This window comes from Suncus etruscus, chromosome 17 (assembly GCF_024139225.1).
Source record: "Suncus etruscus isolate mSunEtr1 chromosome 17, mSunEtr1.pri.cur, whole genome shotgun sequence".
In the NCBI taxonomy this organism is placed as follows: Eukaryota; Metazoa; Chordata; class Mammalia; order Eulipotyphla; family Soricidae; genus Suncus; species Suncus etruscus.
The window spans coordinates 26,111,813-26,139,366 of NC_064864.1; the positions used below are offsets into that span (position 1 = coordinate 26,111,813).

The 27,554-nt window shown below is 34.1% G+C and overlaps 1 protein-coding gene across 2 annotated transcripts in view; it reads left to right on the plus strand.

Annotated features, from left to right (window-relative positions):
* NRG3 (neuregulin 3) overlaps positions 1-27,554 on the plus strand; it is a 1,117,732-nt gene that overhangs the window by 967,745 nt on the left and 122,433 nt on the right. The gene's annotated exons all lie outside the window — the stretch shown is intronic.

The window sequence follows — 27,554 nt, forward strand, 5'->3', positions numbered from 1 at the left end:
CATTTTATTTATAATAAATAATTCAGCTCCAAGAATTTGTGTGTACATTTTGCATGCATATTTTAAACTGTATTCTATTATACTCCAATGTAGATTTGATATTATTTTATAATATTATGAGTAAATTTTAAACTATTTCTAAGAGCTACATCACTTTCTAATCTCAGCAATCTCTTAAAGTTCTACTTTTTTCATACTGTTACATACATATATATTTTTTCTATTAAACAGTATTTTGATTATAGTCTTATTGAGTGTGAAGTACTATTTTACAGTGGTTTGATTTAATTTAATCCATTTCATTCATATTGATCTTTCTTTTAATATGATTATTATATATTTCCACTTTTATATCCTTTATAATCTAATATATATATTCAAACTTATTTAATTATTTACTTTGGGTTGACTTTATACTTTGGTTACTTGACAATATTCAGGACTTACTCTGGGCTTTGTGGCTAGGGATCATTCAGGGATCAGGGGACTCTATAGAATTTTAGTTATCAAATCCAGTCTTTTTGGATATGAGGCAAATGTCTTATCCACAGTACTCACTTGAGCTTCTATTTTTCACTTTTAACTGATTATTTTTAATGTTGAATTTCAGATTTCTTTATGTTTTCTTCATAGAAATCTTATCAGGTATACAATTAAAATATTTCCTTCCATTTCTGAATTTCCATTTTACTCTGTGCAAAAATATTAATATTTTTTATTTCTGTTCTCCATGTGACTATTTTGACATATCTTATTTAAAAATTGCCTCATCCATTAATGTGAGATATTTGCTATTTTTCTTTGTACTTTATAGTTCTAGTTTTTACAGTTAGCTCTCTCATTGGAATTATTTTCTGCCTCTGTTTTTTTCTGTTTGTTCCAGTCCTTGAAAGTAGTGTTCCTAACACCCACTTCAAAAATTTCCCTTTTGTAAAAATCCTACTTTCAACTTCATTAACAGAGATAAAAACTGATGACTCAGACTAGCAAATGCTGAAAGATGAAAGGTATGAAAACTATGAGAAAAACTGTCCTAGAGGTTTTCCTAGGCTGGTAGCCTTCTGAAGGAGGAAGCAAATTGTAAAATGACATTTTTCATTTTTAAAAATTAATCAATCATGTTTAACTTTTAACCATTGTCATTTACAATATTATTTATAATTGGGTTTTATAGTTGGGTTATATACCTTCACATGATAGAAGGAACAGTGATATTCTCTGGTGTTTCTTTTATAAGGTCACTAATATACCTATAAGTGTTTTAATTCCAACACCCAATCACTTTCTGGTCCTCTAATTTTACCTAATCCTATTATATGGACATTGCGATTTGGAATAGAAATTTTAGAATAGGAGGCTTAAACTTTATTTATAGTTACTCATTTAGTATCAAACACTGTATTATTTAATAGAATTTTTCTATCACAGGGATAAAAGCAGAGACAAGTTAATATTCAAAACATGTCATCAAATAAAATCTGTTTATGCATCATAGCAAAGGAAATATAATACACATTTAATAGCAGTTGTTATCATGCAACATGCAATTTAATGTCATAAATTTAAAATGATTATATGAGATAAATGTCATTATTTTTGACTAGAAAGTAAAAACATTTGCCTTCTATGTCTTATATGTTAATATGTAAATCAAATGATTTCTGCTTATTTATTTAATATTTAATCCAATTAGTTTATTTACCATACACTATGTGGTTATATATTTGTATCTTGATTGCCACTTTAAAGATATTTAAAGCTTATTTTGTTAAATCAAAAAGTACATGTTATTATCAGAAATTCAAAAGTGAAAAATTATAATAGAGAATTGAATTTGTTCAAGAGTTCAGTAGAATTCAAGTTTTCTATTTATATATTTAGAATTAATTGTATTAGCTATTTCAAGCTGTGCTGTGCTTTGGAAACCCATAATCAAAGCCTGTTTGATATAAAGAACATTCTAATCATCTATCATATGGTTATATTTATCATTAAAAGAAATTTGAGTCTCAAAGGAGGGAATGTGTTTGTCCTCAGTTATAGATGATTTCTTCCTCACGACTTAATTTTTCCAAAAATCTACTTGAGTGTTTTCCAGTGAGGTTTAAGGTTGTTAATCTGTATATTAATATAAGATTTGTTGTTGCATAAGCATTACTCTTAAGGATATCTTTGCATAGGAGCAGAAAGAAAAACTAGGACATGTGGCACTTTACATCAAGTTCTAAAGGCAACTGTTGATTATAAAGCAATACAAAGATAAACATGTCTCACATTAGGCTGCAGCCTGGAATCAGTGGCATCAGAAAGCTGTGTTTGTCTTTTTTGTTTGCTTGCTTTTGTTTAATTTTTTTTTTCATACAAGTCCTGGAAAGGCAAAAGATCCCAGTGTTTGCTTGGGCACCATGGACTACCCTTGATCTTTTTTTTTTTTTATTTTCTTTTAGTTTTTGGGCCTCACCTGGTGATGCTCAGGAGTTACTTCTGGCTCTGGTCTCAGAAATTGCTCCTTGCTCGGGAGACCATTGGGACGCTGGAGAATCCAGTCGTGGTCTGTCCTAGGTCAGCCGCATGCAAGACAAACGCTCTATTGCTGAGCCACTGCTCCAGCACCTACCCTTGATCGTTTGGCTCCATTTGGAGGGATAACCTGAGAGAAAAATTCTGTGTCGCTCTTTTAAGATGGCAGAGATGGAAATAAATAAATGAAAATAAATCTGTAGCAGAGAGCAAGGATTTTAAATTGTAATGATAACTAATTGCCCATCTCTGTGATAGTGCTGTTTGCTATGATGCTTTTAAGGATTTAAAAACAAAAACACAATAGAGCTTTCATAAATCAATTTGACCTTGCCCTAAAACCCAAACAATAGCAAATTCACTTGATGCAAAGACATAATAGGTTCAAATGGAAAAATATTTCCCAGAGCCAATTCAAACCAGGTTAAGTCAAAAAAAAAAAAAAAAGAACCTACAGTAGTTCATATTTTGTATTAAAAGTAATTTTGAGAGTCCTTTTGTTTCATGAAATTTAAGTTGATCTTTATAAATTTAATATGTATGCAACAGTGTCACTGTGCTTTGGAAAATGCTATTAATATTTTCACTTTTGTTAAGATCTCTAACCCTTATTTTTAAAAGCATGTTTTAGGTTTTGTCTAAGTCACTGAACAACATTCTGACTGGAATATTCTAAAAAGGAGTATTTCTCAGTCAAACACACTGTAATTCTGAGAAGTCTCCAAAACTGACCACAGGCCCAACAGAGCTGGCCAAAGTTGCTAGTGCAGCAGAGAAAAAAACAATTAGAACTAAAATGAAATAGGCATGATATAAACAAAGGAAGTTTTCATAAAGCATATAATCGAGGAAAGAAATACTGTAAGAAATGTTAAAAGTATATTTTCCTTTAAGAAATGTAAAAACAAGTGAAAAACATACTTGTTAATATTTTCGAGCATGTTTTACTGTGGTTCAGGCCTATCATTAAAGAAAAGAATAAAATAAATATATTGGATGTTAGGTCGTTTAAAGGATGGAAAAGCAGGCTTATAAGGTAAGAATTTAAGCTAGCAGGACAGAATAAAAAGAATTTAGTGCTTGCTTGCTTTCTTATATCTTTAGAAAATGCCCTTTTGCTGGATCCCATCTGGCCATTAGTTCTTAGTGTGGCCATCCACACCATCACTGCTGGATTTTGACCCTCACTCAAAATGACAAAATGCAATATGTGTTTAATAGATTATTGTTAAAATTATATGCTTTTGTATGAGTTTTTCTGTTTTGGCAGGTCACTCGTGGTGTGGCTCTCTGACTCTCACAGTTTAAAATGTTGGCTGTTTGTGTTGAACTTATTCGCCACCCCTGTTCTATTCTATCTTTTCAACACTGATTTTGTCTTTATATTACTGACAGAGTAACATATTCCACATATTTCAAGTCTCTTTAGGCCGTTTTCTCTTGATGATTAAATTTATCATAATAAGGAAAATGTTTGCCCAAAGTTATGCAGAGGTAAGGGTTACAATCTGCACTAGAGTCAGCATTTCTGCTCATATGCCTTATATTATCTCTACATTTATTTCTTGAAATGAGATTATTAACACCATGATTTCTTTAAGAGGTGGCTTATTTGCCCCTATGGGTTCTCAAGTTATTGTTGTTTTTTACTTAAAGTCCAGGAAGACCTGCCTTGTAAATGATGTTTGAAAAGCTCTTTCTCCCTTTGCAATGCATTAGAAGAGCAGCATATTGCCTCTAATAAGGAAAGTTCTCTTAGAAATGTGTGAAGTTTAATTAATAACTTTAATAATGTAAAGTACATATTGTGCTAAGTATGATGTTTCTTGAGAGCAGATGTTCTGATCCCTTTACAGCCAAATCTGTTATATGTTGGTAGGGTGATATGTGGGTGGAGGTCAGGAGTTAGTCTCTGGAGAAGAACGTTTCTTAACTTTGTTTCAAGCAATTAAGAAACTTCCTCAAAATAAAAGTCCAAGACAAGTTGGATTTATGGGTGGGTTATATACAACATTCATAGAAGAATTATTACTATTATTCTTTGAATTCTCCCAAAATATTGAAAGACAGGTATCCTCTTCTATGAAGTTAAAATTACACTGATTCCTAAAACCAACAGAGGTTCTACCAAGAAAGAAAATTACAGAAAAACTTCACTGATGAACATTAATACAAACTTCCTCAACAGAATCTTAGCAAACTGAACAAAACAGCAGATTTTTATAGACAGCAGAGTAAAAATTATACCATGATAAAGTGGGTTTGTTTTATCTCTCATTTGCAAGGATGGTTCAATATGCTCAAATTACTATTGTACAACACAACAGTAAAAAGAAAGATAAAACACATTTGCACATCTAAATAGATGCAGAGAAAGCATTTAACAAGATGCAATATTCATTTATGATTAAAATCTCAGCAAAATGGGTGTGGAAGGAACCTTCCTCAAAATAGTAATAGCTATCTACAAAAGGCCCAGGACCAATATTATTCTTTTTTATTATAAAAGATTTATTTACGCACCATAATAACAAGCATGATTGTAGATGGGTTTCAGTCATAAACAGAAACCACCCCTTCACCAGTGCAACATTCCCACCACAATTCCTCCTTTCTCCTTCCCACCCCTGCTTATATTGGAGACAGTCATTCTACTTCTCTCACTCATTAGGATTGTCATGATAGTTGTTAGTGTAGTTATTTTCCTAACTACACTCACCACACTTTGTGATGAGCTTCATATTGTGACCCAGTCCTTCCGGCCCTCATCTCTATTGTTTCTGGGCATTATTACAATAACTGAAAGTATTCCCACTGAGGTCAGGCACAGGCAAGGATTTCCATTGTTTCCATTCACATTCAAAATAGTTTTGAACATCTGAGCAATAGTAAACTGGCAAGAGAAAGAAATCAAAGCAATAGAAACAAGGAAAGAGGAAGTCAAATCATGTCTATTTGCAGATTATGTTATGCTGAAGAAACTCAAGAGTCTATAAAAATCTACTAAAAAGAAGAAATCAATAAACTGGCTGGCTATAAAGTCATACACAAAAATCTGTTGCATTACTTTATACCAATAACGACTCAGGGATTAATGAGGTCAACTAGTCTATGCAATTTAAAATAGTGTCAAAAAGTCTCTGGGAATCAACTTAACCAAACAGGTGAGAGATCTTTACCACAAAAATTCCAAAACATGTAGATAGAAACTGAAGAAGACATATGGGAATGGAAAAATACTATATGCTCTTGAAGCAGAAGATTCAATGTTATCAAAATGACTGTACTGCTTAAATATAGTCTTTATAGTACTATATATAGACTATCCAAAAAGTCTATATATATATTATATATAGTCTATATAGTTCTATATAGATCAGGGGTCTCAAACTCGCAGCCTGCGGGCCCTTTGCGGCCCTCCGTACAACATTTTGTGGCCCACAGCTGGCCTTCAAATATCGCAGTATTCACGATTATTTGCTTACCGAATAATTGCAATAAAAATCGCATTAGTAAGAAAAAAATCGCATTAAACATTCGCATACCCCGAGCAGTTTTGTGTGACAATGTGATGTCTGTTGTTGTGAAATACATCAACCAAATCAGATCCAGGGGCTTAAAGCACAGGAGGTTCTGTGCTTTTTTAGAGGAAATGGAGTCAGAATAGGGAGATGTGCTCTATTTCACGAGGTACGTTGGCTCAGCAGGGGAAGTGTCCTGAAAAGATTTTTTGAGTTGAGGGAAGAAGCGAAAGCCTTCATGGAGAAGGATGGGAATGCTGTTTCTGAGTTGAATGATCACAAATGGCTCATGGACTTAGCTTTTCTTGTTGACATCACACATAAGCTGAATAAACTAAACAAGTGCTGCCTATGACAACGTGAGAGCATTCTCTACAAAACTTGTGTTGTGGAAATCCCAGCTCTCTCAGACAAACCTTTGCTATTTCCCAGCATGCAAGGAACTTGTGGATGCAGGCATACCATTCAGTGGTGAGAAATATGTTGATGATATTTTTAAGCTAGAGAAGGAATTTGAACACAGATTTGCAGACTTCAAAAAGCACAGAGCCACTTTCCAAATTTTTGTGGACCCCTTTTCCTTTGATGTGCAAGATGCCCCTCCTGTGCTTCAAATGGAGCTTATTGACCTGCAATGCAACTCTGATCTCAAAGTCAAGTTCAGGGAGATTAGTGGAAAAGCAGACATGCATGGGCAATTTTTGAGAGAATTGCCCCCCAGCTTCCCTGAGCTTTCCTGAATGTTCAAGCGCACGATGTATCCTTTTGGGAGCACATATTTGTGTGAAAAGTTATTCTCCAAATTGAACTTCAATAAGTCAAAGTACAGGTCTAGACTTAATGGTGATCATCTTCAAGCCATACTGAGGGTCTCCACTGCTTCCTCTCTAAAACCAAATGTGGTTCAGATTTGTGAGAAGCGCTGTCAAGTCTCTGGCAGCAAGGAATAGGCAAAAGATGACATGTTCAGAAGAACTGTTCATGATCTTCACTCAATGTTCTATTCATGTTCAGAAGAAATAATTAAAACTGTTAATAATGACATTTGAGGCCTTTTTTTTTGTGAAATCCCTATGTGGCCCTGCCTCATCCCAACTTTACCTCCTAAGGCCCCCAGGTAAATTGAGTTTGAGACCCCTGATATAGATTCAATGTAATGCCTATCCAAATTGACAACAGTCTTCAAAGACTTAGAACAGTCAATTATAAACTTTGTCTGGAACCATGAAAGACCTAGGATAGCCAAAATAATATTAAAAAAAACAACAACAACTAAGAAGCATAACACTACTTCACATAAACAAACAGCATGGTATTGGAACAAAGCTAGTCTTTCAGATCAATGTGTCATAATATAATATCTAATGACTATCTCTAATTATATGGTTAATTAATCTTTGGTAAAGGTCCCAGAAACATGGAATGGAATGGAACAAAGATAACCTCTTCAGCAAATAGTTTTGAGAAAATTATAAAAACACGTGTAAAAATAAAAGATTAATTATTTTCTCACACCTTATATGAACATCAATTCAAAGCAAATTAAATTACCTGAGATTAGATACTAATCCATAAATTTTATTAAGAGAGAATACTCTAAGACTTTGACTTAATGGAGTTTTCAATGATAGAATGACAATGACAAGGGCTATAGAATCAAACATGAATATGTGGGTTACATCAAATTAAAAGTTTTTTTTTAATTTAAACACTGTGGTTACAAGATTGTTCATAATACAGATTTTTACATAGGTGACGTGGTTCATCGAGTCAAAGTTATACAATGTACAATAACCTTCATCAGTGTACATTTCCCACCACCAATGCCCCCATTTTTCCTCTCACTCTCCTAGATGCCCTCTTCTTTCGCATGCATGTTTCTTCCTTCCCTGCCTGTTTTATGAGCAGACATTTTACTTCTTTTTCTCTCTTTTCTTTTCTTTTTGACACTATGTTGTCCACCATTTTTAAGTGAAAGAGTGCCATGCATGCGAATTTATCCCCTTTTATCACCCAGTTCTCTTCCAGAGATCAATTTCAACTAACACCTTCAAAGTAAACCCTCCTGTACTCTAACTACACTCTGCTGTATGTAACAAGCTTCCTACAATATATTGATCCTCCTTATCCTCATCTCTAATGTTTCTTAATAGCATCCCCACACTCACTTTTATTTTCTTTCTATCCCACAAATGAGTGATAAATTCAGAATAATATTACTTAATTTAAAAGGACTATGTATGGCAAAAGAAATAGGACTAAAACTGAAAGACAGCTAACTGATTGGGAGAAAATATTTTTAGCATATCATCTGATCAGGGTTAATATCTAGAATATGCAAAGTACTTACAAAGGTTATCCCCATAAAACCTAAAAACTTCATTAAAAAATGCAGACAAGTAATCAACAAATACCTTTCAGAGGGAGACCAAATTAGGCTGACAGGCTCATGAAAAAATGCTCATCATTGCTTATCACTAGAGAAAACCAAATCAAGACAATAATGAGATATAATTTTGCACTAGTGAGGAAGCACATATCAAAAATATTGGAAAATATTTGTGTTGGCATGGATGTGGTAAAAAAGAACTTTCATCCATTACTGGTAGGAACGCTTCCTGGTTTAGCCTCTATAGATAACAGAATGGAGGATTCTCAGTAAACTTAGAATTAATCTATTATATGACCCAGCAATCCTGATTTTGGGGATTATCTCAAGGACTGAAAAAATTGAATCAATCTACATATCCAACAACAGACAAGTGAATCATTAAGATGTGGTGTATATATGTATGTATGTATGTATGTATATATATATATATATATATGTGTGTGTGTGTGTATTTGTGGCATATATTTATTGGAATACTATATAGTTGTAAGGAATGATTTAATAATGCAATTTTCTGCAACAAGGATGAAACTGGAAGACATTATGTTAAATGAAGTAATTCAGAAGAAATAAGGATAGATACAGCATATCACTTTTATGTTGTATTTAAAATAACTAACTGCATGTGGACATGAAATGGTTTAAATGGCAGTTGTTGAGAACACTCTTGGCCCCAGAATATATTGAGGAAAAGGAAATAAATTGAGTGGAGGAGGAGAAACACAAATATGAAATGATGGGATACAGAGGCCAAGGATTCAAGGTTGTGTTAAGAATAGTCAGTAGTAGGGGTCGGAGAGTTAGCACAGCGGTGTTTGCCTTGCAAGCAGCTGATACAGGACCTAAGGTGGTTGGTTAGAATCCTGGCATTCCATATGGTCCCCCGTACCTGACAGGAGCTTGACAGGAGCTATTTTTGAGCAAATAGAAAGGAGTAATCCCTGAGCACTGCCGGGTGTGGCCCAAAAACCAAAAAAAAAAAAAAAAAGAATAGTCAGTAGTAATTACTCAAACCAAAGTCAGCAATAAAAAAATAATGAGACCCAAACTTTAACAACCAAATTAAAAAAGGTGCCTGTTATGATGGCAATTTGGGGTGGGTAGTGCTGGCATGGGCTGGACTCTGCACACAGGAAGGTTGACATTGGTGGCGATATTGGTCCTGAAACATTGTATGTATAAAACCAAACTATTAATAATATTGTAAATTACAGTGGTTTAAAATAATAGAAAAACAGTGCTTCAACTGAAATTTCAGGCTAAGTTCCCAAATTCATAACTGAATATTCTCATCCTAAATACATCTACTCTTTATTGCAATTAGTTTATGCTTACTGTATTATAATTACTGGTAATAGTAGATATTTAATTTAATAAATTAATAAGTTAAATACATTGATGTGTTAATAAATTTAGTAATACATAAATTCATTGATATTATTTATTATTATAAATGTATTATGTATTATTAATAAATAAATATTAGTAAATTAAATTTATCATAAGACTTCTATATATGATATACAGAAAGTGAATATATATGATATATAGAAATGATGGTGTACTGAAAACATTTAAGTTGTCTATCATATTCATGATTCACTAATTTCATACTGAAAATAGAAAGTGTGGTGATACTTTTATGTAATTGTGTAACAGTATCATATAGTTATTGAACAGGTTTTCATTGTTTATGTTTTGGGAGACATATCCAGCAATGCATAGGACTTACTACACCTCTCTGCACTCCGTGTTTACTCTAGGAAAAGCTGTGATACTTGGATGATATACAGGTTAGCCATAATCAAAGCAGGTCCTCTACCTGCTGTACTATTGCTTCAATCAGGGCACATTTAAAAAAAAAATATGTATTGTAAAACAAATAACATCTATGAAAATATATTATATATTGAAAGTACAGTCAACAAAATGTCTTAGAAAGCAAATAAAAGATATGTATTTAGTTTATGTGAGTGTGTCCTAACATACTTATTTTGAGCAGGTTATTTTCCTATGGAGACAAATATGGCATTTTTATAATTATATGGCTACATAATATGGCTTGCTTTTTAATATTCTACTTCAATAACTTCAATTCTGTTATTTTGGACTCGAAGGCTGTTTTTTTTTTTCTTATCACCTCTACAAAGAAAAAGTCTTTATCGTTTGCTAGAACCAATCCTTGAGTAGAAAACTGTTGGTAACTGGCACATCATGAACACTCCTATCCTGGCTGGGTCTCTAAATAATGCTGCTTCTAGCTGTGTCCCAATCTGCCCACCTGGTTGGACTTCTGTCAAACTGACTAGTTGCCTGGCCTATCAGCAGTTGCCTAATAACTCATGATTGGTTGGGATCCATGTACCTCCTGCCCTCTTGGATTGCCTTCCATCAGCAGCAGCTGCACTTGAACCCCATGTCATTCTCATTAAAGAAGTCTAGTCTAGTTCCAAGTGCAGTAGTCTCCCAATCTTTGGATACCATTTCAGTTAACTCTGGCATAATGTTCAATGAATGAGTCTTAAAGCATTGATGTGGCCTAGCATAACTATTTTTAAGATAGAAATCATATTCCACCTTTAGGATATTTCCACCTTTAGGATATTTCCTTTTTTAAATCTGAAGCCCTTCCAGTTTCTCTAAATTAGAGAAAAATTTTTATCTTATTTGGAAGGAAGCAGCTAAAATTTGACTGCAATTTTTGAAGATTAATGACTGACAAGAGAAATAAATGTACATTATTGATTAAATATTTTTGTCTTCCAAGCACTTGACACTAAACAATGGAGGCAAAGCCAGGTTATTAAAAATAATAAAGCCAATTACTTTGAATTTTGTTTAATGCATTGTACCTTAAAGGTAAAATCGTCAAGTATAAATCGGTAGTTCTGGGTATTTTATGCTCAGTATATTAACGATGCTGGTGCTACTACTACTGATAATAATGTTGATAATGAAAATGATGATGATAGCATTGATATCTTATAATAATAATAACTGATAATAATGTTGATAATGAAAATGATGATGATAGCATTGTATACTTGCCTTTATAGCAAAATCCCATAATGGGAGACCTTAATTATATATCTGTGATTTTTTTTCCTGATCTCTAAAATATGGATCTACTGATGTCTTCATCTATCCTTATCTCTGTCCTACAAATATCAGTTTAGATGTGTACTTGGAGACAAAAATATTACTAAAATCCCTGCTGATGAAAATAATATTGAGCCCTTTTATTATTTCCCTTATCCTCTCTAGCCTTAGTTTCAAGGATGATCTTGGAGACACCACCATCTATTTTGCAGGGCGCCTTTTCTGTGAATGTCATATTTACAGTATCATTGAGTTGCAAACAAAACAAAACAAAAATAAAACAGCCCAAAACAACTTGGCAGTTTAAAAAATCACCAGGGTAGGTAGAGTTCCTCTGAAAGCTAAAATAAGAGGGTACAAAAACTACCCTTGACCCAAAATTATAGAAATGACAAGGGCAGAGGCAAAAAAAAGAAATTGAGGCCAAAGATGGGAAAAAACAGGAGTAGGAACCAGAGCTTCAAGTACGTTGATGGTGTAGTGGGGTAATACATGTGTATATCTTAACCACAGAGCTAATAACACTGCAAGCTGGAGACCCAATTTACAATATCTATATTTAAAAATGTGTCTGTTTAAGAGAAAATCTGAGGATGGAAGAAAATCTGAGGTTATTGGTAGACTGAACCTGACACTGGTTATATGATTCATGCTGGAACATTGCATGCCTGAAGTTCTAATACTAACATCTTTGTAATTATGTTACTTTAATTTAAAGAATAAAATAAAAATTAAAAATTCAGAGCCTCAGCAACCATTTCAATGGGCCAAATGCATGCTTTTCATACAGTAAAAACAAATTTCATTCTCTACAGAGCACTGTCAAAAGGTACAATGCATTGTGCTAGTTGAGCACAATGAGCACAACACACACACATACAAGTATTTTTTTCTTTCTCTCTTTCTCTCTCTTTCTCTTTCACTTTCTCTCTCTCTCTCTCACACACACACACACACAGACACACACACACACACTAGCCCCTGAACTAAAAAAAAAGACAATTAAACACACAGTAAGAGTTAAGATGTATAAGATATGTCATAATATGATTTTTTCATTATTGAGCCACACCCAGTTTTTTTCAGGCAACAACAACAAAAATACACTTAGAACCAGTGCCATTTTTAAAAGTATCCCCTGTTTGTAGGAAACAACAGTATATGTTCGGAATGATCTTCCACATGTGTTAAGTATTTTTTTTAACGATATCTGTATGACAGTAAGTATATTTACAGAAAAAAAGAAACTGTTGCCTTGTCTCAGAAATCCATCTTACTTTAAAACTTGGCTTCTTTCATCTTTTATAAAATTTCTATTCTGTGACCTTGACAGTCACACTGTAAATAATATCCTACACATTGATATCAGAGAAAAATATATGGTATTGGTATAACACTGGATGAAAATATTCTGCAAATGCTTCTCAAACCTTTGAATTTCAAGACCCTCCATGCTTCTCAAATGACCACAGACAGCAAATCAGCTAGAGCAGGGGCTTTTGTTTGTCCTCAAGATGAAACAGCACTTTCCATGAGAAAAAATAATTTTTTTCATATTTGTGTTTTCTTCTTTTATTTAAGTACTTTTCTATGAATGTATTTTTGACTTGATAATTAAAAATGATTAAGCATGAGCTAGTATCAAATGAATCAGAATGGGGGAGATAAAGTAAAAATGCTTGTTCATCTAGATTAATTGTAACAAGATTTGATTCTGTAGCATTGAATGAATCAGAATTTTTACCATATATGTTAAAACATAGCTCTAATAGATTTTTCCATACTTTTTTATTTTCAAAATAATAGAGGATGGCAGAGGCTAGCTATATGTCATTCACAGATACTGTTCAATTATATCGTTATAGTTGGTAACTCTGTGTGTCCTCAGGGAAATTTCACAGAGATAGAAAGCAGGAATTTAAAAGAATTTATGACTAAGCCACAAAAAGCATTCTTAAATATCTCATAATGTACAGCATTTGAAGCCTATCTCTTTATATTCAGATAAGAGTGAAGAATTTTTGATTTCTTTCATGCTGAGAGAGTTATGGTCAAAAAATGTAGAGAAGATGGCACTAAGTAGAAAGTAGAGTTATATTTAAAATGCATCACATTTTACTATATACCCTGCAATTATTTTAGAAAATAATAAAGTACTAGGTGAATTAAATAATACTTATCAATATCTATATCTTTAAAAACATGATACTAGGCGCATTTAACATCTAATTTTTGAGTATTTTTTTTTTCTTTTTGGAGAGTTGGGACAAACTTGGCAAAGCTCAAGGGTTATTCCTGGCTCTGCACTTAATAAATACCTTTTGCAGTTTTCAGGCTACCATATGGGGTGTCTGGAACTGAACCCTGGTGGGGTATGTGCAAAGTAAACAACATACAACAAACCGTTGTGTTATTTGTATTTGGATCTCTTTTAGAGGTCCTCTGGGACACAAATGAATGTTGTCCCTCTTGAATTCATCCCAAAGTTCTCTTGTTAAGTTTTTATTTTAATACTCTTCCATTTTTTGCTATTCTGGAGATTTTATTCACCTCATCTTCGAGCTCACAGATTCTGTCTTCAGCATGTTTTACTCTGCTGTGAGACCTCCTTTGAGCTTATCATTTAGCCTACCAAGTTTTTTCAGTTCTGTCATTTTTGTTTGAAGATTTTTCATTTCTGCTCTCATGTATTCTTTAGTTTTTTGGCTATGAGTTTCATGTTTGCTTGTTTTTTTATTTACTTGAAAGGTTGTAACTTCTTTGTTCATGAAGCTTGCTTGCATTCTGTGTTGCTTTTTCATTGTGATCTTTGAAGTATGAAGGTGTTTTTTGTGTGTGCTATGGTGATGAAGAAGGGTTCAGTTGTGGTACTGACCTGGGTGTAAGAATGACACTGTGAGTCATGAAGAGGATCCTTCTACCACAGTCTCTCTGTCTCTATTTGTTGGGACCTTGCAACTAGGTAGAGACTTACCTGGATGATTGTAAGAACCCTCAGCTCATTCTGGCACTTCACTTTCTCTTGGGTTGCTGACAGGGTGCAAGAATGACATTTCTGAGTCAAAGGAGGAGCTTATTGCTGCTCTGCCTCAGTTTCTTGGGACCATGTGATTTGATATAGTGTAGCCTTTTGATCCATATGTTAACTTTCTCTGATAATTAGATGACAAGATAAATGCTCAATGACGATTTTAAACATACTTTGTTTATAACATCATTATATGCATGTTATATAAAAATATATAAGAGAATTATAAAGAATTACCTATAATGTCCAAAGATAAGTAATAAAATTTTTACTACTACATTTATGGCTAAAATATAGCTACCACTGACAGCTAAAAATTTCTTATAAATATAAAAATATAAAAACTAAAATTATTAAATATAAAAATAAAAATAGTAAAAAATAGATATAAAATTATATAGCTATTAAATGATTCCTTGACTTACTTTTCCAAAACTGACTTATAATTCGTGTTCCTATTTAAATTAAAGTTTAACATTTTATTTTTATTGTTTTTTTATAAATTCTATATGGATATTTTTATTTTAAACATACACTACCTATATACACATATAATAGTAAATTAAAATGTATGTATAATGAAATATGAACTGTTTGTTTTAAATATAAAAGTGTCTATCATGTCAAATCCTACAACTCAGAAATAAACTTTTTAAACATTTTGAGCATTCTTTTAAATAACATTTTTGTTATTTTTACCAATATCTAGCTCTAAAATATTGAGTTAAGACATATCTTTAATTTCAGCTACTGATTATTTTTAATTATTTATATATTAATTATTAATTATTATTAATTATTTATTAATTGTTAATTAATTAATTGATTATATTGTGCATTTATTTACAGTAATTAAGCATTCTATAATTCTATATAATAAAGTTTAAAGTCCTAATTATTTCACATCTTTTTTTCTTTCTACATTGAGAAACACACCTTTAGTTATATCCACATATTTTCTTACTTGTTAAATCCTAGTATTTACATTAAGTATTTAGAATCTTTTTTTTTTTTTGCTTTGGCAATACAAGTACTAAAATTGAAACAAATCAGAGAATGTTAGTATGGTTCTTTAGTTGAATGATATCCATGAATGTTTTAGATTTTATATTTATAAGACTATTATTATTTTATTTAACTTACTTCTCTCTCTCTAGCTCTCTTTTATCTCCCCTTTGTGACACTGTGGTTTGTACTATTGCTAACAAAGGACTGCTATGCAGATCACTTTATCCCTTTTCAGCACTCTGCTGTGGATATCCTAACTGCAATGACAGCTTTTTGGGCTTTTTGTGGCAAGCTTCATACCATAGATTGGTCCTCTAATTAGACATATCATACACTATGATAAATTCTGCACTGACTCTATTGATGCATTACTACTATACTGTTTTTCACAGAATGTTCAAATTGTCCTTATGAATCAAGAATTTGTGTTAAGATCTACCTCTGGGAACAAACACTAATTTGAATTCTGGTCACATCACCAGAATTAAACAGTTTTGAGAGAGGCAATACATATCTGAAATTGCATACTTGAGTTAAAAGTCAAACTCTTATTTATTGATTTTGACTTAATTGTTTGTTATTTACTTACTCAAGTCATTGTTCACATATATAATATGGAGGAAGTAATTTCTAGGAAGTAATTCAGTCAATAACTTCAACAACCTTTTGCATAGTTCTGCAAAAAGATTATCTCCTAGACTGCAAAGGTCTTTGCAACCCCTATTTCAAATATGGAAATCTATTTATGTTAGAGTAAATAAAAATTAATTAAAACTTTTTTTTCCAAATGAAGAGATTAAATTTAAAAAGGGGTTAATAAATGTGGTGTTAACTCTGCCACCTTTGCTTACTAAATTACCAAACCAAGGTTTGGAACTTTGAAGAGCCTACAATGTAAAGGCTTATTTTGAGTTCTTTATCCACATATAGCCAAGATTATTATAGAAATTAACCTAATGGCAATATATATTTGTTGACTTCTTTTTATAGCTGATAATAAAATTAAACTAATAGAACTGTAACATCTAGCTGGCAGAAATATTGAGACTAGTCCATTGAGACATTCTTTCTTGATAAGCTTCTTCCTGATGAGATCAAGTGATTTCCTTTAGCTCACACATAATATGATTAAAATTGCTGATTTACAAAATAAGTTATGACATTGAAAAAAAACCTTAATATCTGCATATACAAAACATGCATGCAAAACACTATGGAGATTTAAACATGCCTGTGTAGACAAAAATTGTATTGATATTAAATATACTAATAGGTATCTCATAAAAGAGAATTGAGGGGCCTGAGCTGTGGCACAAGTTGTAAGGTGTCTGCCTCGCCCACGCTAGCCAGGAGCAATTTCTAAGTGCATAGCCAGGAGTAAACCCTGCACATCACTGGGTGTGGCCCCAAAACAAAACAAAACAAAACAAATCAAACAAATAAAATGTTAAAAATAGAGAAAAATAAAATAAGAGAAATAATTAAAAGAATAAAGAAACATTTGTCTCATTTCTGCTATATATGAGAAAAATTTCACATGAAGTATATAAATATTTTCCAAGAGTTTAAAATGAGAAATTTAGTTCTACTATTTCTCTAAAAGCCAACTACAAAATATAATTTAGCTAACCATCAAGGAAATGCAAATCTAAATGACAATTAGGTATTATTTTACCCAGAGACGCACACACATTACAAAGTGCAAGAACTACCAGTGTTGGCATAGATGCTGGTGAAAGAGACTTTCTTTGATTGCTGGTGGTAATACCAACTTATTGTGTCCTTTTCAAACAATATAGATATTTCTCAAATAAACTGAAAATTCAACTTCCATATGGTCTAGCTGTACTACTTTTAGGGATATACCCTCAAAACACAAAAACACAATATAAAAAATACTACCTGTGTTCCTATATTCATTTCAGCACTGTTTACAATAGCCAGTATCTAAAAACAGCCCAAGTGCCTGGGTACAGATGAGTGGCTAAAAAAACTGTAGTACATCTATACAATAGAATAATTTGTAGCTTTTAGGAAGATGAAATTATGAAATTTGCTTACCCATAGATGAACATGTAGAGTATTAAGCTGAGTGAAATGAGTCAGAGGGAAAGAGATAGACGAGAATATTCATACTCTTATTGAATATAAGAAAAACATAAAGGGCCCAGAGAGATAGCACAGTGGTGATTGCCTTGCAAGCAGCCGATCCAGGACCAAAGGTGGTTGGTTTGAATCCCGATGTCCCATATGGTCCCCTGTGCCTGCCAGGAGCTATTTCTGAGCAGACAGCCAGGAGTAACCACTGAGTACCACTGGGTGTGGCCCAAAAAAACAAAAACAAAAACAAAACAAAAAAAAACATAAAGTGGTAATAATATCTGGATAATAGTGAAGAGGACCAGGAAAAGTAGTCCATGTTAAGAAGATGCATTGCCACAAAGAGTGGAACCCTGCAGCTATAGCAAAGAAGGAACCACTATGACAATGATAATTGAAACTTATCACTCGAGATAATAACTAGGTGTTGCATGGAGAAAAAGTGCTATGCATGGTGTCCTTTCAAAGGACAAAAAAGATCTTAAAAGGAAAAAAGGGAAATATAGGTATCTTATAAACAAATATGTGTATATAGAGAGTGAGAGAAAGAGAGAGGAGCATAATACCTACCCCAGAGGCAGGCACAGGGGAGATTGAGAGGGCAAACAGACATTGGTGAGAAATGTTCAAGGTGAAGGATGCCATACATTATAATTATGAACTCAATTATGAACAACTTTGAAATCACAGTGTTTAAATTAAAAAAATAATTTTGAAGGATATTAGTGCAGCCTAACCTTCGAGCTATTTTAAATACATGTACACACATATTTGCAGTCACTTCTGTACATGTACATACATATACACAATCACTGAGAACTTAGTAGATCTCAAATTAAAAAATAATTAAGAATAACACTAGGAACTTAGTATAAATCAGCTCACATAATTTGTTTTTAGCATTTTCTTTGACTAATTTTTTTTATATTTACTTGTTTTATTTCTTTTTTTAATTATTTTTATTTTAATTATGACAACAAAGATGCGAAGAAAGAGGACAGGGTAAAGTTACAGTGGAAGCCCAATCACCCATAAACAAAATTCACGGTATTCCCATCGATGATATCCCAGCCTTGAACTTTCAACCAAAGAACATTAAGAAAAACAAAACTAAACCCATGTACAATACAATTACTTTGTCCCTCAAATCCCCAGTTGTAGTACATACTATTTCTTAGCAGCACACAATATAATCTAAAGACATTAGACTTATGTAACTCCTTAAACATTGAGGGCAAAGTACATTTCTCTAGTTCCATGCACATGCTTACTAGTTTAAGTTAACCTCAAAAGTTTTAGTGGGTTGTTTTTCTTAAGGATTGGAGTCAAGGGAACTTAGTAAAAAACGGTATTAAAGTGGCATTTGTTTGCATAGGCCCACCAAAATATAAGGGACATGGAAAGACAAATTATGGTCTAAATACAAGGAGACCCTACCCCTGAAGTTTCCTGGCACAGGACTGACTCTAGGCTCCAGGCAAACTAGTTTGTCCAATTCAAGTCATCGTCTGTAGTGGCAATACACCTCCATTCCTCACATAGTCTCTGTTGTTGGTATTATGCTTCTGTATTAAAGATCCTGGAGTCTGCATATCCCATATTGCAGTCAGGATGGTGCAGAGCATGCTCTCGTTTCACCTCACACTTAAGGGGCACTAGAGAGAACCATGTCCTGTAGAGCAGGTCATTGTTGTTGTCAAGTCTTCTCAGTGTAAACAGAAGTCTCTTTTTAGGGGGTCGATGTCAGACCCTTGGTAGTGTCTTTCCTGGTAGAGGACTGCATCCAGCTGTTGCTATAAAAGACCTTGGATGTTTCGTAGATAGCTTACCTGGTTCCGGCGTGAATGGAGGATGCCCATTCTTCTGAGGCCTGTGCCAGGTCATTATATCAATGTTCAGGGTGTAAGGTACATTGTACTGAGATTTATTAGATAAGAACTTATCTATATGTATGGTGTTTTCCCATTTTAATGTGTCTATGCAAACAAGGATCAATGCCATGAAGCGTTATTGGTGCATCTGGAGGCAATAGGAACAAGACCAGCAATTTCCATGACATAGTTCAATCACAGGCATCAAACTGAGGGACAGTTCCAACAACAATCCTTACTATACAGCTTACAAAGAAAAGACAAGATGAAAAGTGGATAGAAACATCATGGTAGAAAAATATATAGAAAGTTACATCAGTTAAAGAAAAAACCCATAAAATATTCAAAAGATATATGTGTTCAATATGTGTTCAATTTGTGTCCTTCTAAATAGTTCTGGGATTTGTTAGAACTACTGTATGTCTTAGGTCAGAGATTAAAACTATGTGTTACTAAAGCTAAGATGGGTAAATCTGGGGTACTGATGGTTGGGAGGAGCAAATGTTCGCACGGGGGCGCTAGCCCCGCGCGGTTTGCAAAATGTAGACTGGTATGAAATTCGCTAGCCCCGCGCGGTTTGCAAAATGTAGACTGGTATGAAATTTCCAGTGACAGCCTGAGTATAGCTGAGCAGCTATCTGCCACCCACCAGATCAAACTCCACCCCCTAAGCCCCACCCTAGGCCAGTGTCCGGGCCTGGCCTGGGAGTGGGGAAAACCCAGTGTGCCCCGTCAACTCCTTCCAGGAACCCACCTGGAGATCCGGAGGAATGGGGGAGAGGGGGGTCGGGTGACCCAGGTCCGGGCCCCCCTACCCTAGGCCGGACCTAAAGGCCGCTGGCACATGGGGAGGCCTGCCAGCTGCCCATCCGTGCCGGCTTCTTTGACTAATTTAATTACCAATGTTGTTCAGTTCACATCTGAAGAATTCTTTCGATATTCAATACTTCATTATTACCCCAAGAGAATTAATTTACTAAAATTTTACTCTTGCTTCTTGGATGAGAGGGTGGATTTAGAGCATCTTAGAAATTGAAACTCAATTTTATGGTTATGAAACAAAATCCATTGTGAACGAAATGAGTGCTCTGTATTGAGCAAAATATTCAAGGGACTTTTTCTATCCAATTGATTCCAACTACAAAAAAATAAATAAAAGGAAGAAAGAGCATGCAGGCTTGGCACAAAATCTTAATTTTTAGTATTGGGAAATTATAGCATCAATTGGTCTGTTTCTTTCAAATAACCATTTAAATATTTTTGTTGGAAAAAATTATAGACTTCAAATTGAAACATTCCTAAATAATGATTATTATTAACTATCAAGCAAATTTGGAAGATGAAAAAAAGTTTGATGGTAACTCATGAAGGTAAAAGATTCTCAGCACCAAAAAGAAAACCTAAACTAGAAATGGAAACTTATGAAAGTAGCATAAAGATAACTGTTATATGTGAGCATCTATGTATGTACTATTAATATACAGTATATAGATTACATAAAGATTTATAAACAAAATAAAGATGAACTACTTTTAACTACTTAGTTTCTGAAATAAAGTAATCCATTAATAAACAATAAATATAAAGTCATTATTTGGATAATAGTGTGATTTTGATCTTGTTGCTCAAATATCACATCATAGAACATACCAAAAAATGCTTACTAGGTGTGATATGCTGTTTTGAGTTTTGACTAATTTTTTATACTGTACTCATCTGAAAGTAACAAAATACTCAATTGAGTATTTGTTTACTAAATTAGAATTTTATTTTCTGAAGTGATGCATAGAGATGTAGGAATCTTTAGTTTATAGAGTACTGCAAATTGTCCTTAAGACTTTCACATCATCATCACCTGCACTACCCATGATAAAATACTAGTTGGTGACATTCAAACCATAGGCCTTATTTGCTGTATAATCTCAGGTCCACTTGTATGACTTTTATGATTTTAATACGATGCTTCCATCTTCATTTAGATTTCTTTATCATTGAAGGATCATATATCCAACAGAGGTGGAAGGGTCTTAAGAAAAGACTAGAAAGCGATATGAAGATTCCTCCAAAAACTTGGAAATTGAGCTCCCATATGATCCAGCTATACCACTCCAAGGGATATACCCTAGGAATACAAAAATATAATACAAAAATTCCTTCCTCACACCTATACGTATTGAAGCGCTATTTACAGTAGCCAGACTCTGGAAAACAACCAAGTTGCCCTTCAACAGATAAATGACTAAAGAAACTGTGGTACATATACACAATGGAATATTATGCAGGCTCAGAAGAGATTAAGTCATAAAATTTTCCTATACATGTCTGTACATGGAATCTATTATGCTGAGTGAATTAAGTCAGAGGAACAGAGATAGACGCAGAATAGTCTCACTCATCTACGGGTTTTAAGAAAAGTAAAAGATATTCTTGCAATAATTTTCAGAGACAAAAGAGAAGAGGGCTAGAAGTTTCAGCCCACTACATGAAGCTCACCACAAAGAGTGGTGAGTGCAGTTAGAGAAATAAGTACACTGATAACTATCCTAACAATGTGAATGAATGAGAGAAGTAGAAAGTCTATCTAGAGTACAGTTGGGGACTTTGGGGTAGGAAGGAGGGAGATTTGGGACATTGGTGATGGAAATGTTGCACTGGTGAAGTGGGGTGTTCTTTACATGACTGAAACCCAACCACAATCATGTTTGTAATCAAGATGTTTAAATAAAGATATTGAAAAAAAAAGACTAATTTTTAAAAAAATCAGCTTAATAAATCTTAAAAAGATTTTTTTAATTTGTTGATTGCTTTGATTTGTTGATTAATTTGTTCATTGCTTAAAGATCAACATAAAATCAATGTGGCAGTGTGTCACACTCTCCTAGGCCAGGCCTAAGTCATGCCAGACGAGGGATGAACATTCATGAGCCCTTGCTTCTTTCTCCCCGCTGGGTGAGTACAGGGGTGCTAAATCCAGCTGGACCTATCTCTCTTTGCTCAGGGTGGGGTCCCTCGGACGCATCAGACAGCCTCGCGTGGTAGGGTCTTCTCCAGCCAGCCCCTCACCCCGCATTGTGCCTTTGCAGAGCTTCCACCCACCAGGTCATCAGTGGTGCCCCTAGAGCGCTCCAGGTTGTCCATCAGTTGCCCGAGGCCAAGCAGGCATTCCCGTTTGTACCCTGGCACTGTGTTTGCCCATTTCGGACTGGACTTTCCTCATTTAACACATATCCGGGTGCCCGGCGTTGGTGGTCCTTTCTCCCAGAATGAGGCTCGAGCTGCTCAACTTGTCGATGATGGGGTGCTTGTTTGACCCCTACCACAGACCCCCCCCCAACTTTTGTGTTGTGCTCTTCCACCTGTGGGTAAGCCTGACGGGTACCGCTCGCCTGGGTTTTGGGGGGTTGGCACCCCATAGGCATAGGAAGGTCTTCTCTAGCGATAAGAGATGGTGCATTCCGATGGTTTGTCATTGGGGGTGCCAGAGTCCCCCCTTGGGTCCTGCCACCGGTAGCACAAAGACATCAGGCCAAGCCGGCGTCCCCCCCAAAATAACAATTAAAAATAAAAGATAAACATAAAAATTATATCAATATTATAAAATATAACTCTGATGTGGCCATCTTAAATATTGCACGGAAAGCTGAAGTATATAATAGAGACTAGTACACTGACATTGTGAAAAATTATATTTAATAAAATAGATTTTATAGAGCACTTAGTATATAGTATTTATTCAATATCTGTAAAACTTAGCCATTTGGCATTATCTAAAAATTCGGTTTATTAGTTATACTAAAAATTGCAAAAATCAGATTGCTTTTTATTTCTTAAATTGATCTTTTGGGGGGGGATTTTGGGTAACTCCCGGGAGCGCTCAGGGTCACTTCTGGCTCTGCTCTCAGAAATCAGTCCTGGCAGGCACAGGGAAACCATATGCGACACCAGGATTCGAACCACCATTCATCCTGGATGGGCTGCATGCAAGGCAAAGTCCCTACTACTGTGCTATCTCTCTCTGACCCCTCCAATTAGTTCAGTTTTACTCTGATATAATTATCTCTTTCTTCCTGCCTATTTGGCTTTCTTTTATTGATCATTCTTCAATATTCAGCTTTTCAATCAGGTTATTTATGTGTACCCTTTATTCTTTCTGATGAATATGGAACTATAAACTTTCTTTATAACACCACTCAGTAGTGTTCCAATAGTTCTGATAGCTAGTGTCCTTACCCTTGTTTGTTTTGAGGAATCTTTTAAGTTCCTCTTTGTTTTCTTCTTTGACCTTTGTTGGCTGTTTAATAGTGATCTGTTTCATTTCCAGGTGTTAGTGTTAGCCCTCAATTTCTGCTTTTGCTTCACTTTCGCTTTCAGTGCATTATGGTATGATAATATAACTGTTATAATTTTTCTTCTTTATTTTATGGAGGTGTGTTTTATATTGTATAACATCCTGTGTGTTATTGGAGGAAAATGTGCATTCAGCTTTTAAGGTATTAAAGTCCCATACATATACTAAGCCCCTTTCTTCCATTTCTCCCTGCAGTACCAGTTTTTGTCCAGAATAATTATCATCATATTGGTCTCTTCTCTGGCCTAAATACATCCCTTGTTCATTGTGACAAGCTTCCTACCATGGGCCAGTCCTCCTGGTCCTTACTGTTATTAGAAAACTCAAGTTTTTATTGTTCTTTTTGGGGATGCCACACCCATTTAATGCTCAGGGGTTATTGCTGGCTATGCACTCAGAAATTGCTCCTGGCTTGGGAGGATTGAACCGCAGTCAGTCGTAGGTTAGTGCTTGCAAAGTAGACTCCTTACCTCTAGCGCCACCTCTCTGGCCCAAATTTTTATTGATCTTAAATGTCCTGCAAGACAAAATCAAAGTTTTTCATAATAATAAATAGCAAAAATATCTTTAAATATTAAAGAAATTTTTAAAAAATGGCCATTTGTGTTGTAGTTTCAGGAAGTAGATACTGGAAGCCTATTGCTTTGTTTTATATTTAAGTAACATTACCTGAGTTAAAATAACTGATTAAATTCTATGTGCTTCAATCTAATCTCTTATATGGGTCTTGAGTTAGCTCTGAAATCACAGACTTGCTTAAGATTTCAAATAAAAAGAGAAATTTATGTAGAAGAGTGACTTTTTAGCTTGTTATTGTAACTAATATCTATCATTTTAAATTTCTTATTTTCTGTTTCTAGTTTCTTATCACATATTAGAGAAAAGTTTAACTCTAGTTTACTCCTGTTTCCTGATGTTTGTATTGACATTCTAATATTAAAGCATAAATTACATAGGGTCCTGATGCAAGTGAAAAGTGGCAGGTGTTGTAGGTTTGATGACTCATTTAGGTTTACATCTGCTGAGATTCCTACTTATGGTCATCTATTCTTTTCTTTTACAAAGATATATGCTGCGTCTTAGAGTCTCCGCAACCTCATAGCTCATATATGTCATGCTATCAGTGACTTTGTCTGTCAAATGTTTAGTAAATAAATCCTCGTGTTTTGCCTCCATGGTATATTTCAGACCTCTTCCTTTGATCTCTCTGGGTTTCATCTTCCAGTGTGTGCTATAGGTGGGGAAACAGAAAATAGAAGATGTTCTGTGTTCTTGTCTCCACAGCTCATCACAATCAAGTTCAGAAACTGTTTTACTTCATGTAATTGCAGCAGATGGTTAGTAAGAAATGTGTGGTTTGACTATAAGTAAAAAGTAAAGTGTAAGTTCACCTTTAAACATCACAATCTAGATCTTCAGTTTCTACATTTCTTCTCTATTCCTAGAAAAACTTAATAATTTAAGGACCATATATTCATTTGTCTATGTTGTCAAGTTTATTAATTTCAGATCTTTTTTAGTCTTAGAATATTGCAACTCACAAACATCTATTTTGTTTTGTTACAAACTCAACTCTCTAAATAAAAAGAAGGAATACAGGAATAGAAAAAAATATTAGTAGAAGAGATCACAATATCTAGAAGTTTAAAAATCAATATAACACTTCAATTTACTTAAAGAGTTGTTCTGTGCCATGAACTGCCTTAGAATCTATAATATAAAGACTAACGTGATCTTTTAATTTTTTATTAATCACCATGCTTACAAAATTGTTCATTATTTTTAGTCTTACAATAGCCAATACCTTTCCCTTTACTACTGTACATTTCTCACCACCCAGTTTCCCTGCCTCCCTTGTCCCTTTCCTTCCCCCTCCTTGAGTTATACTCATTTGTGTGAATGTAGGCAAGTGAATAAACAACTACAATAATTAGAGTGTAATAAAACCTATATGTTATTTTTAGCATCTACTAAAAAGTATTTTACATAAAATAGTCTTTTACATACTATAATACATAAAGATTATGTAAAATATTTATTTCTAATGGAGGAAAAAAGATACGCTTTCTAGACCTGGTTTAAAGTCAATTGCTATAAACAAGACCAGAGAGATAGCAAAGCAGTAGGGTGTTTGCCTTGCAAGCAGCCACCCAGGATGAAGGATGGGTGGAATCCAAGCATTCCATATGTTTCCACAGAGCCTGCCAGGAGCGATTTCTGAGAGCTGAGCCAGGAATAACCCCTGAGGGCCACCTGGTGTGACCAAAAATAAATAAATAAGTCAATTTCTATAAAGGATTAAAATTTACCCAACTGTTGTAACTGAGTAGATTTACTGAAATCAAGAAGTGAGTTTGGAAATGGGGCTAAAGAAATAGAATGGGCTGGGCTGTTTAATTGACATGTCCTGCTGATACAAACAGGGCACATTTCTATGACTTGAGATGGCATGATTTAATGAAATTTAACTTCGTATCTTGAGCAAATTGTTCTATCTCTCTTAATCTGTTTTTTCCTATGTAAAGTACCTGAAAAAGGATGCTCAGAGATTACATATTTGCATTATAATGCATTGGAGGGGCTGGAGCAATGGCTCAAGCAGTAAGGCTTCTGCCTTGCTGGCCCTAGCCTAGGACAGACCGCAGTTCAATTCCTCAGCTTCCCATATGATCCCCCAAGCCAGGAGCAATCTGAGAACATAGCTAAGAGTAACCCCTGAGAGTCAGATGTGGCCCCCCAACATAAATAAAATGCATTGGAAATATGTATATAAACATATAGAGAAAGAGAGAGGGAAGGAGTGAGAAACACAAAGAGAAAGAATCTATCAACACAAAGGAAAAATTAGTGGAAAGATGAAGGTAAAACTTCAAAGTACATAGATCTATTGGATTCCAACCTTATTATACAAAATTAGATAATAGTTTCTTCTAGTTTTTTAATGAAGTGACTTTACTTAGTTTTTCTACACGACTAAGAATAATCCAAATTCTCTGGTGGAAATAATTATTGGGAAAAGGCTCACTCAGTTCAATTTCCATTTTTTTAAATTTCTATTAAATAAAGGAAGCTTACACAAGTCCTTATGTTATTAACTACTTAATGGATTTAGGAAGCAGGTAGAAACCAAATTATTCTTTGCATTTAAATGAGACAAATAAAAGTCTCAGCTGATTACACATTTAGGGGGGAAAGTTTCATCATACTGCTACATGTTAAGTCTGTGAAAGTAATAAATTAATCCATTAGTGAGTCCAAGGATGTTTCATTATACTGCTACATGTTAAGTCTGCGAAAGTAATAAATTAATCCATTAGTGAGTCCAAGGATGTTGTCTATTGTGCTTATTATCAAATATTCCCAGGTGTTCAGTGGTTTATGAGTATAAATTGATGTGACTTTTAAACTTTGTAGCATAATATTCAACGTAAGGATCATAAACAATGAAAGCAGTCCCATACCAATGCTTCATATTAAAAAACATATAGGATTATGAATTAAGATATGGAGTTTTCTAATATTATAATATCTTGACTTGACAGATTAGACATTGAACCATAATTAGTAATGTTGTTATGTTTCTTTCCCAATTCTCAGATCACATTTTATCATAAGAACTTGATACCTGAGTGTTCAGTTCCTTTTAATATCACAGGGACCCCTATCT